This window comes from Rattus norvegicus, chromosome 8, assembly GCF_021556685.1.
Source record: "Rattus norvegicus strain SHRSP/BbbUtx chromosome 8, alternate assembly SHRSP_T2T, whole genome shotgun sequence".
Taxonomy (NCBI): domain Eukaryota; kingdom Metazoa; phylum Chordata; class Mammalia; order Rodentia; family Muridae; genus Rattus; species Rattus norvegicus.
The window spans coordinates 122,987,388-122,999,059 of NC_141541.1; the positions used below are offsets into that span (position 1 = coordinate 122,987,388).

General features: G+C 49.7%; 1 long non-coding RNA gene across 3 annotated transcripts; it reads right to left on the reverse strand.

Moving 5' to 3' along the window:
• Nucleotides 1-317: 317 nt before the first annotated feature.
• On the reverse strand, nt 318-11,006 carry LOC148004368 (uncharacterized). 3 transcript variants are annotated; one of them, XR_015627425.1, is made up of 6 exons: nt 9,960-11,006; nt 8,917-9,029; nt 8,072-8,210; nt 3,025-3,222; nt 2,208-2,326; nt 318-1,581 (listed from the first exon to the last, which is right to left on the reverse strand). It is a non-coding gene; the product is annotated as an uncharacterized LOC148004368 (long non-coding RNA). The 3 variants fall into 3 exon arrangements; XR_015627424.1 differs by lacking the exon at nt 9,960-11,006 and having other exon boundaries at nt 8,917-9,064; XR_015627426.1 differs by lacking the exons at nt 318-1,581; nt 2,208-2,326; nt 3,025-3,222 and adding an exon at nt 6,283-7,649 and having other exon boundaries at nt 8,917-9,136; nt 9,960-10,995.
• Nucleotides 11,007-11,672: the final 666 nt, after the last annotated feature.

Sequence of the window (11,672 nt, forward strand, 5' to 3'; positions counted from 1 at the left end):
TCCCTCTGACTCGTGAGCCACAATAGTGTGTTAAAGGCTCTGAGAAGTCCTGCAATAGAACACATTTCCTTCAGTCCCACGTTTCCCCGTTAAGACTGGCAGCCTCCTCAGGTACCCGGGGGACTTTTACCAACACCCCCGCCCCCATCTGCTGGTCGGCAAAACACAAATGGGAAAATTCTGCTCTGTAGATGAAGGGGTTCGATAGGAGAGCAGAATTATAACAAAATAGATTGCCGCAAAGAGCAGAGTAAGCAATAGCCTTCAGGATCTTTGAAATTAAACCAGCTCCACACAATAAGTAAAGATCCCATCTTAACCTGGTGGCATCATTTCCTTTTAATTGTCTGAGGAAATAAAATTGTGTTCCTAAGGATCGATGCATTCCAACGAAAAACATTTTCATGCTACTGGGATAGAACCTGTTGTCTTAGGGACCTAAATTCTTTCTATTTAAAACTGTCGGCATAGGCCACTGGGGGTGGATTGCTCACGTTTTCAGATTGTTTAAAAAGTTCGCTCTGTGAGAATGAAAGCTACATCACTTAAAGGCAATGAGGCTGCCTTAGCTACTCCTGTGACAAAATGTCTGACAAAGGCAACTGGAGAGAGAGAGAGAGAGAGAGAGAGAGAGAGAGAGAGAGAGAGAGAGAGAGAGAGAGAGGGAGAGAGGGAGAGAGGGAGAGAGGGAGAGAGGGGGAGAGAGGGGGAGAGAGAGAGAGAGAGAGAGGGAGAGAGGGAGAGAGTGAGTTCATCTGAGCTTGTTTTGAGGGGCCAATCCACCATGGTGTAGAAAAGGTGAGAGCCACTTTTTCCGTGGTGATCAGATCGTGTGACCGTTGGCCATGTTGGCTGTGTGGTCAGGAAGCAGAGAGAGGTGAATGCTGGTGTCCTGCTCATTTTCTCCCTTTTCTCAGTCTGTGGGATGGTGTCCCCACCTCAGGGTGGGCCTTCTCTCTTCAGTGGCACCTCTTTGCAAACGCCTTTACAGACACACTCAAAAATGTGTCTCCTACGTGGTTCCCATCGACAGTGAAGTTCAATGTCACAGAGGGTAAACGTTCACTTGAGTGAGTGAACCCATGGGTACATACACATTCGTGTGCTGTTAGGACATTCTTGGCCAGAGACTGTGATCTTAATCCTTGGGTTATTGGATGGGACCTCAAAATGTCTCCTCCTCTAGGAAAACAGCCAGTGGGCAATTTTTGCTGGAGACTTGGATGCTCATGGAGAGTGGATTGAGAACTTTCTCCCTTTGCTTTTCTTTTTGAAATGAATGTTTTTTTTTCTTCAGACTTAAATGTTGAAACCAGGCAAGTAAGTTGGAGTGTAGCTTAAGGGATGCCCCAAGAGAAAATTGGTGAACATTACTGTTCAGTGTCCTGGAAAACATGATCTTTCTTCTGAATGTGTCTGTATTTCCGCGCAAATCTGTCCACCTTCTGTGGACTTTTACACAAGGACTTCCTCGCGCAGTCTTGCAGGATAATGTATCCCCAGGATCCTCAGAGTGGTCATTTGTTCCTAGAATTTCCTTGAGACAGTACTCGCTGTCTTGTTCTGATGGGGACTCGGTACCTTATAAGGCAACGAAGAAAGGAACATGAGGGATGGGGACAAATTGTAACTCTTAATGTCACTTACCTCCTCCAAAATGCCAGTGTAGGGAGATGATTCTGTGCTTTTGTTGCCTCAGAGGATCTGGTCCTTACCTTAGAAGGATAATAAGTGACCTATAGTTCATCAGGGAGAAAGCTGCTACCAGAAGACCACATTCACCGCTGCAGGTGATGCAGCACAAGTGTGGGAGCTTGGTGTCCCCTGGGAGTGAGTGTAGGGAAGAAGTGAGGGTGAAGGGGGTGGTGAATAAACACATTAGTATTCAGGACACATGATTCTGCTTCTAGACACTGGTGTGTTGCAAGGAGTTCAGGGTGGGAGGGAGAGATGGGGCACAGCCTTGGAGACACTTCCCGGTGTCACTCTGCATACTCTTTTTTTTTTTTTTAAACTATCCTTGCAAGGATCCTGTGGGGCATTTACTAGCTGCTTCTCCCGATGGGACTCCTTTTGCCCATAGGAGCAGGGGAAGCCCTCAGGAGCTATTGGATGAAGGGACTTCAGAGATAAGACCAGACATGGAGGCTTCTAGGAGAGAGGCAAGGCTTGGTGGGGTGGGAAGCAGGAGTTGAACAGTAACTTACCCAGGGGGTCATGGGTGAGTATCACATCGTCCTAAAGACTGGGTCCACTGGGGAACTCCATCACCGGTTGGAGACTGCGTACAGGGCTCTCACAGCCTCTGAAGACTGGTGTTAAAGGCCTGGGGTGAGATTTGAAATGGGAGAGGCAGGAGGATTCTGTGAGCTGTCACAATGAGATAGTTACATGGTGGAGTCAGAAGGACAGAATCCTGTGCCCTGCTCTGGGACAGAGTCTGATGGACTGTGGGAAAAGCGGGGGATGCCTGTCTTGCCTAGACTAGTCTGACAACCATACCCAGAGAAAGCAGGCGAGCTGGGCAGAGCTGAGGGCTCAGAGCACCCTGGCTGCCAACCTCAGGTCCCTGGGCTTTATGGGCTCCTGTTGTAAGGCAGTTCCCTTCAAATTTGAGTTCTTTCTCAGAGGTGAGGGAGGCTCTGGAGACTCAAGAGAAAGGTAAAAGATCAGGTGTCTGGAAAGCAGAAGCTTGGGGGTTCTGACTGCCCCCCCCAGCTTTATAAAATCAGTTAACAGCTGGAATGAGAGGGGGTCCTCTGGCCAGCTGAGCCCAGAGAAGCGATTCTCTCCTGCGAAGTGCCTGCCCTTCGCAAGCTTTGGCAAGCTGTGCAGAGAACTCAGGACTGCAGCTTTGGTGAGTCCTCACCTCTGCTGGAGTTGGCCTTTTCTGTGACCCAGCTGCTTTTGAGTTACCCCTGTTCCTCCTAAGTGACCCCTCACCCTTACCCTTCTTTCTGACTCACGAAAAGTCCATTGGTTCACCAAGTTAGACTCTGGTGCAATCAGGGCTTTAGTACATACACCATGGGCTGGCTCCCTTTCTAGGCTCCATAGATGTGTGTGTTGCATGTCCTCAGGAAAAGACTGTCACCCAACAGTCCACTGCGTCATTTCTCAGAGTCTCGGGTCTTCATCTGCAGTCTCCCCGCTTGGCTCAGATGCTGGTGTCCTGGCTGGTTTTATGTCAACCTGGTACAGCCTAGAGTCACGTGAAAGGACCTTAATAGAGAAAATGGCTCCATAAGATCAGACGATAGGCAAGCCTGTAAGGCATTTTCTTATTTAGTGATTGATGGGGGAGGGGCCCCGAATGGATGGGCCAGCCCATTGTGGGTGGGGCCAGCCTGTTGTGGGTGGGGCCAGCCCATCGTGGGTGGAGCCATCCCTGGGCTGGTGGTCCTGGGTTCTATAAGAAAGCAGGCTGAGCAAGCCATGGGGAGCAAGGCAGTGAGCAGCGCCCTCCATGGCTTGTGCGTCAGCTTCTGCACTGCTTGAGTTCCTGTCCTGACCCTCTTTGATGATGAACTATAATATAGAAGTGTAAGCTGAATAAACCCTTTCCTCCCCAACTTTTTGGTCATGGCGTTTCATCACAGTAATAGAAACTCTAACTAAGACACCGTCGTGGGCTGATTCATTTCCCTTGCCACAGTGGTACATGCATACCAAGCCCGTTAGGCCCAGGGTTGAGGAGTAAGGCCTATAAGTAGGCAACTCAGTTAGAACGAGGTACGTGGAGGTGGGTCCTAGCTAGTGTCCCTTGGTGTTCTTGGGAGAAAGGATCGTGCATGGTGAGTATGGTGCGAAGGTCACGGGAAGACTGAATGACCGAGATAGCAATCCGAAAGCAAGCAGGGGCCTCGGGAAAGACACAACCTCTCCCATGCTGCCTTGATCTTGGCCTTTGAGCTTCCAGAACTGAGGAAGGAAGTTTGTGCTCAGTCACTGAGTTTGTGGCTTGCACGGCAGCCCTCGCTGACTGAGGCCAAGGGGAAGCGCAAAGCACACTGGGTGGTAGCTGGCACGTAACAGAGCTCAGGGACTGATGGGCATATTCTCCCCCTGCACAAATCGATGTGGTAAGAACATCCAGGAAGGGTGGGGGAGGTACCTCAGTTAGTAGAGTGGAATCTGAGTTTAAGTCTCCAGAACAGAACAGAACAGTGCAAAAAACCTGGTATGGTGACATATGAGTGTGATCTCAGCGTTGGGGAGGCAGAGACAGGTGGATTCCCCAGGGCATTGACCTGTGAGAGATTCTGCCTCAAAAGAAAACCCCAAAGCGAATGGTGCTGGGGAAATGACACCCAAGATTGTCCCCTGGTCTCTGCCTAGATGCCTACACATCTGCACACACACACACACACACACACACACACACACACACTCGACAGACACACACACACACACTCAGACAGACAGACACACACACTCAGACACACACACACACACTCAGACAGACAGACACACACACTCAGACAGACAGACAGACAGACAGACACACACACACACACACACACACACACACACACACACACACACACTATTCAGGAATCCCCAAAGAGCTGTTACTAGGCACTGAAGCCAAGAGGATGCTGTGGCCTTGTCTCTGGTGCAGGCCGCTCACTCCACTGTGTGTCTGCCTTGCCGTCTGGCTGTCTCCCTGCCCAGGAAGACTAGATGGTACCCCAGTGCTAAAACATCGTTCCCGAGTTTCCCCAAGTACAGATTCACTTTTCTTCTGGCAAGCATCATCTCAGGTATTAACCTGAAGGAAGGTGTGTGGAATGCTAGTCCTCAGGCAGGTGGAGGTGCCTGGGGACTGACTCTTAACGAAATGGAAAAGTGCTAACAAGGAGCCTGGGCAATGGGTTTTCCAGGTGAACAGAACCGAGGAACCACAGCCGGGTGGAGGTCAGGCGCAGATGCAGGCCGGCAGGGAGGTGTCTGGGGAGCAGCTTCGCTCCCTCCCCAGCCCCAGGCCTGTGGTTGCTTGCACCAGGTTCCCACAGTACCTGCCCCTGTTCTCAGTCTTAGCTTCTTGTTATGGTTTCTGAGCTTGTCGTCCCCAGGAAGCTGTGGCTTCCCTGAGAGAACAGGGTGATTGCAGCATCTCTGTCTGTCTCCCATGGGGTGTTGAGCAGTTTAGACAGCTGAGTTCTTGAATCTGGTTCTTAATGTGCGTAAAGAACCATATATCATTTATTAATATACTAGTCAACACGATGTTTTATATATTCATATATTAACCTGTATTTAAATGACTCTATATAGTCATTTAAAGATTTCTGAGTATAGGCAAGTGTATGCTACGTGTTTACCGGTTCCCTCAGAGGTCAGAATAGGGCGTTGAAACCCCTTGAAGCTGAAGTTACAGGTGGTTGTGAGAATCCCAGTGTGGGTGCTGGAAACTGGACTCAGGTACTGTGGAAGAGCAGCAAACGCTCTTAGCACCCGAGCCCCTTGAACCTAACTGCTATATTCTGTTTTGTAAGGTGTTGCCTTTGAGCCTAGCACTGTGCATGCACTGTAAGGGAGCTAACTCCTTAGGTTCTTTAACCACCCTTGGAAGTGCATATGGTCTTGAGGGATGGAGAGGGAAGACACACGGCCTGGGTTTCAGGCCCATAGACTGGCTGAAGAATGTGGCCAGAATGGGCAGTAGCCCTTTTGGGGAGTGCATGTCTTGCCTACTGGGGGCTTTTATTTAATTTTAACCTTTGTGAGATGCATCTGTTTTACATGAGTCCATAGGTGTGTGTGCATGTGCAGGCCAGGGGCTGACATACATATATATATATATGTATATATATAGTCCTCCATAATTCTGCACTGTATTTTTTGAGGCAGGGTCTCTCGCTGACCCTGGAGTGCACTGACTTGGCTAGAATGGCCGGCCACCCAGTCCCAAGGACCTTTCTGCTCCCGCCCTGCACTGGGATTGCAGATGTTTGCTCCTGTGCCTGGTTTGTTGTTTTGTTGTGTTTGTCTTAACGTGGGTGCTGGGGATCTGAACTCAGGTTTTCACCCTTGACTGACTGAGCCATCTCCCCATCTCCTTTTCAGGACCGTCACCCTCCCACATGGCGTCCATTTTGTCCTGGCACTCTGAGGCTGCCTGGGAGCTCTTCCACAGGACAGAACTTTTAAATGCACCGAAAGTAAAATTCGTAAGATTAGTCAATTCTGATGAGACACTACTCTCAAACCGATTTCAACGGGACTCCCCGATGATGAAAAACAGCCATCAAAATCTTCCAGACTACTCTGAGCTGTTCATCTGTGAGATCGTCGTGTACCTATTTCTTTATTAATTCATTAAGTATCAGGAGCAGTAGGACGGACACTTCTGTCATTCGTCTTGAGCGATAGGTAGAGATGTCAAAAGTTATCTGGGGATGTTTTCAATGATGGCTGAAGCTGTTCTTAGAGCTTTTGGGGTCAGAGCTTGGGCCCTAACAAGCTAGGCTCGGCGACCCAAACCTCAGTAGCCATTTAAACAGCAGTGACGAGAAGCGACAGAGGAAACATGTCCAGTCTAGTCACATTAGGAAGAGGCACAGTGACCCTCTCCAAGTCCATCTTCAGGGTCCTGGCATGAGGCTCAGGTGTGGATAGAAGGTTCAAGGTCTATATAACTCAGCAGTTTTGGTCACGGTATAATCCTGCCCCATCATCACTTGGGGTCCAGCCTCTCCTGCAAGGTGGTCTGACAGGTTCTCAGAACTGTGCGGAATCTCCCTGAGAGGCAAGCTCCCACGCTGGCTGGCTCCAGGACTTCCTACTTTTCTTACGCCTGGAAGCATCTGAAAGTTTGCTGAAATCCAGAATCTTACTCCCTTCCCTGGGCCTGGGGGTCTTTTCGAAGCACCTGTGGGTGATGTGGGTGTGTATTTGACTGGGATGTGTAACCGGATGCCTGTTTGAACTACTCCAGCAAGGGGCTGTGCATTTGAACAGTACAGAAAGGTCTGCTGTCTCGGGGACTACTTGGGGCTTGATTCCCCCTATTATTTTTTTTCTTTTGCACAGCTTCTCACTGGGTGGAGCTTGCTAAGTAGGATAGGCTGGCTGGCCCAGGAGCTCCAGAAATCCTCCTCAGTGCTGGTAATGGGACTGCAACTCTACCACACCATGCGTGGCCAGTTTTACTTGGGTTCTGGTAATTGAAGTCAGATCCCTCTGTTTGGTAGAAGTTTGCCAGCTGAGCTCTCTCTGAAGGCTCAGTTACATTTCATGAGCAAAATCCAGAGCAGGGCGGCGGGTGTGACTTAGTTGATTGGTGACCTTTTACAGTGGTCGTAGGGGCTGATGGGGCTTTTGGGGCTCACTGGCTTGGAAGGGGACACTCTTATGCTCCCCCTGTCTTCTTCAGGTGCCGACTGGACAGCCTGGCAGACCTGATCCTTGGGGGAGGCCCAGCAGCAGCTGTCTGCCCTCCTCTCAGAAATAAATCCGCACACTTCCTGTAGGAGATTATTCTGGTCTCAGATCCAAGCCCACTTTTCTTAGCCGACTTTTTTGGAACCCAAGGAGGACCAGTGTTGTTATGATCTTTTTGCTGTCTCTTCATTGGTCTGAGTCTTCTGAGGACGCATCTAATTAATTAGCCTCCTCAAATCCCAACTGTGATGGCGCCCAAGAAGCTGAAAGCCCAGCGTAGAAAACTCTGAGAAAGTGTCTTGTCAGCACTGACCTCGGGGGCCCCCCTTCACTCCCCCACTCCCCCCACCCCCGTGATGCCGCCGCTTTCCTGTTCTTTCCTTCCTCCTCTCAGACTGTGTTTGCTTTACGTTGTTCTAGTTCACCCCGATCTCTCTATTCTTTTTTTTTTTTTTTTTTGGTTCTTTTTTTCGGAGCTGGGGACCGAACCCAGGGCCTTGCGCTTCCTAGGTAAGCGCTCTACCACTGAGCTAAATCCCCAGCCCCCGTTCTCTCTATTCTTATAAGTCTCCTGAAACCATTTTTTTGGAATGGATTAAAGGCACACATTCATTAAACAAACAAACAAATATAAAGACAAGCACGCATGCCTTGGGGTCAGAGGGTAAGCCATTGCATCACGTACCTGCAGGGGGCGCTGTTCTTGTTTCTGTTTTAAGCTTTTAAGCACTCTTTAAAGCATAGGAGACTGCAAGGTAATTATGCTTCGAGTGGCTGCAATCCAAGACGAATTTAGTCTCGGTATACTCGTTGATAATGCATTACTGAAAAAGATAAAGAAGGTCCTGGGAACCAAGGTATCTGGGGGAGGCATTTCATTTATAAAATGTTCTCACGGCATTCTGAAAGGGTTCTGCACGCCTGGGATAGGTGGATGAGCCGAGACGGCATCTCTCTTCCCTTAGTGGAGAGTCCTCAAGGCCTTGAAAGCCAGGAATCAAGGCGTTGCGCAGAGATAGGATTATGCTATTTTCTGGCTAAATGTGAGTGCAAACGCTTTTTGTTGCACTCCGAATAGTAACTCCGCTCCTCACGGGGGCTGCAGACACGGCAGGATCGGGGTCCCTGCCTCTTTCATCAGCTCCACGTCGCATCGCTGTCTCAAGCTCCTTCCACCTTTAGGGTCTCTGCCTGTCTTTACTGTTTGGTCTACCTAAAACAATGCTCCCCGCCCCCAGCCCCGCCCCAGCCCCGTCCCCCACCCCACTACCTTCTCTGTATCAGCCCAATGCTTACCGGCACACCTGACGACTTAAATGGTCACTGGAGGCAACTTAAGGGAGGGACGGCCTATCTGAAACTGAGGATTGAGATCAATTCTCAGTTCAGCACCTGGGAGGGAGCCTTTGAGCTCAGTACCCATAAGGGATCGTCTATAAGGTTGGTCTCTGAGAACTGTCTTTAAGGGGTTATCTTGAGTATGTTAATTGGTATGGAAAGACTCATTTTAATTACCTTCCTGGTACCTACCCCTGAGCTGCGTAGGTGGCTAAAACGCTGAGCACCGTTGCGAGTCGCCTGCCGTGTTCTTTTCTTCTGAACACAGAAGTAATCTAACAGATGGCTCCTGCCTCTGTGGCTTCCTTCTTATGAGAGACAGCAGTGTGGAGCTACACACAAAGAGCAGCCGGCCCTTCCTCCCTTAAGTTGCTTTTGTTAGGCTATTTTCTCACTGTTACAGAAAAGGAATCTAAGACACCGACCAACTGAGAACTTCTGTTGAACTGGGTTTTCGGTCTCCCTCCCTCCCTCCCTCCCTTCCTTCCTTCCTTCCATTCTTCCTTCCTTCTTTTCTGTTGGCATTTCATCTAGACTCAGGACAGCAAGGAAATAGTCAGCTCTCCTAAGACTGGACCAACATCCCCATACCCATTGTTTTAGGTTTCCCAGAAACATGTCACCCCAAAGTCAGCAGGAAGTAGCTGACAATGATGAAGATCCTATTCCTGCTCCACCATCACCTCTTTCCAATTTTTCCTTTTTTATTTAAACCAAAATAGGGAATCGTGTTGGCATTTAGTCTAGGCTCCGCCCCACTGTTACCTGGCAACAGCCAGGTGTGCCTGACTCACTATAAAAGGGGCTGCTTGCCCCCTCCTCAGTCGCTTGCTCTTCTTCTCTTACCTCCGTCCCTTCTCTCCCCATTCCCCCCTCCACATGTTTGTGGCTGCCCCTCCCCTTTGTTTCTACTCCTACAACTTCCCTCCCTATGCCATAAATAAACTCTATACTATACCTCAGGGGGAAGGGATACCTCAGCATGGCCCTCAGAGGTACCCCTTTCCCCCATACCACGCTGTGCCTCCTCCAAATGTATCTCTAGTTTTTTCTTTTTTAAAAAAACACACTTTCTTCCTTCGTTCCTTTGTTCCTCCCTTCGTTTGTTCATTCCTTCCTTCCTGCCTTTCTTCCTCATGCCCTCTCTCCCTTCCTCCTTCCCTTCCCCTCCCTCCCTCTATTTCTCTTTCTTCTGCTAGACACAGAATGTGGTGGGTACCCCATCATTGACTTACGTTTGAAGTGTGCTTCGGGAGTCTGCCTGATGCTGATGGAACTTTGAAGGAGGGAAGAAAAGAAAAGGAAATCTTTCTTTTCCACGTAAGCTCCTGGATATTTTTCTAGAATCGTTTTAAAACAAACTCCTGCGCACATATTGGACATCACGAGGCCTCTCCATATCTGCTTCCCGGTAGACAGAGGGGATCTGGAGCATGCAGACACCATGCCAGTCAGAGCTGTCTTCTAACATTACTTTTTACCTGGCTTTTCTGTCAGAGGCTTAAAAGCTCCCCCAGATCTTCAGTGGGAGTTTGCCTTCCACGCCCTGGATTCTCGATGTAAATATTCAGCTTTTGTTTCTTGAGTCCCTTCTTCTGGCTTCCACAGCTTCATCTCTCGGATTACTGACTGAAGGTCAGAACACCCGAAACCCATCTTACCTAGCCACGGGGTCTGTTCGGCCATGGTCGTACCTTCAACAACTCTGGTCATCAAGCTCTTCTCTATACAACACGGAGCAGATTCTCTGTGAGGACCTTGACTGGCTCTCCCGAGAGCAGAAGCTGACTGTCTTCCCTGGGAAGAAAGGGCTGTGCGAAGAGCAACACCAACCCCAGACTTTCTCGGAGGCCCTTTAGGGAACTTTCATTCTGTGTCCTTGTCCAGCAGTGGGCTCGGTCTGAGCCAGTGCCTCAGAGGAACCGAGGTTGTGCTTTCTGGCAATCTGGCTCTCCCCATGACTCCCCGGCCATGTTGTCAGAAGGGAGGTCTAGGACTGAGCCAGTGCCTCAGAGGAGCCAAGGTTTGGTTTCTGGGCAACCCCCATCCCTCCACCCCGACCACCGGGCCATGATATTTTCTTTGCCAAGATTGTCTGTCTTAGCTCCCTGTTGACCTTGGCCATTTCCCCCCTGTAAATAGTATATATGACACGGTACTTCTTAATAAACTTGCTTGGAATGAGTCATCGCTTACACAGGAGCTCCTGGTTCCTGCTATTGCTTTTGTTTTTGTCATTTCTACTTTTTCTGTCTCTCACCCCTGGCACTGCCACTTGGGACTCATTCCTGCTGGTTTGAGAAAGGCACGGCTCTGGGTCCTTTCCGTTCCCAGAACTCACAGCTCTGTACTCTAGTGATAAGACTAATTTCACAACATCACCTTCATGTGCTCTGTGACATGACCCGGGACACAGGACTACCCCACACTCCGAAGAACCTGAAGTAATGAACTCTTCCAGGTCCCAGGAGGCTATTAGAGAACTGATGAACTAAAATCCAAGCTCAGGGCGGGGGAGACCGTTCAGTCGGTAAGTGCTTGCTGTGTCCACGTGAGGACTCGATTCTCAGAACCCACGTGAAAAGGTGGACGTGGGAGGTGTGCTTATCATTCCAGCACTGAGGAATGGGGAGGCAGAGAGAGGCGGGTCTCTGGGGCCCTCTTTATCAGCCACGCTGGCCGAATCACTCAGTTTAGTTTCACTAACAGATCCTGTCCCTCCCAATCCCCCCCCCCCCCCCCCCCCGAAAAGCATGGTCAGCAGTTGAAGAAAGGAGGTGAGGTTGGTATCCGGCTTCCACATGTGCATGCACATACATGAACACATAACTGAACCTCTTGGAACTTTCCATGTGGTGGAGACAACCTATCACTTAGCATCTTTGTCTTTAGAAGTTGCCTGGGGGTGGTGGTCGTCCACAAGGCTGGAAGCAGTTCTCAGCAGTGTG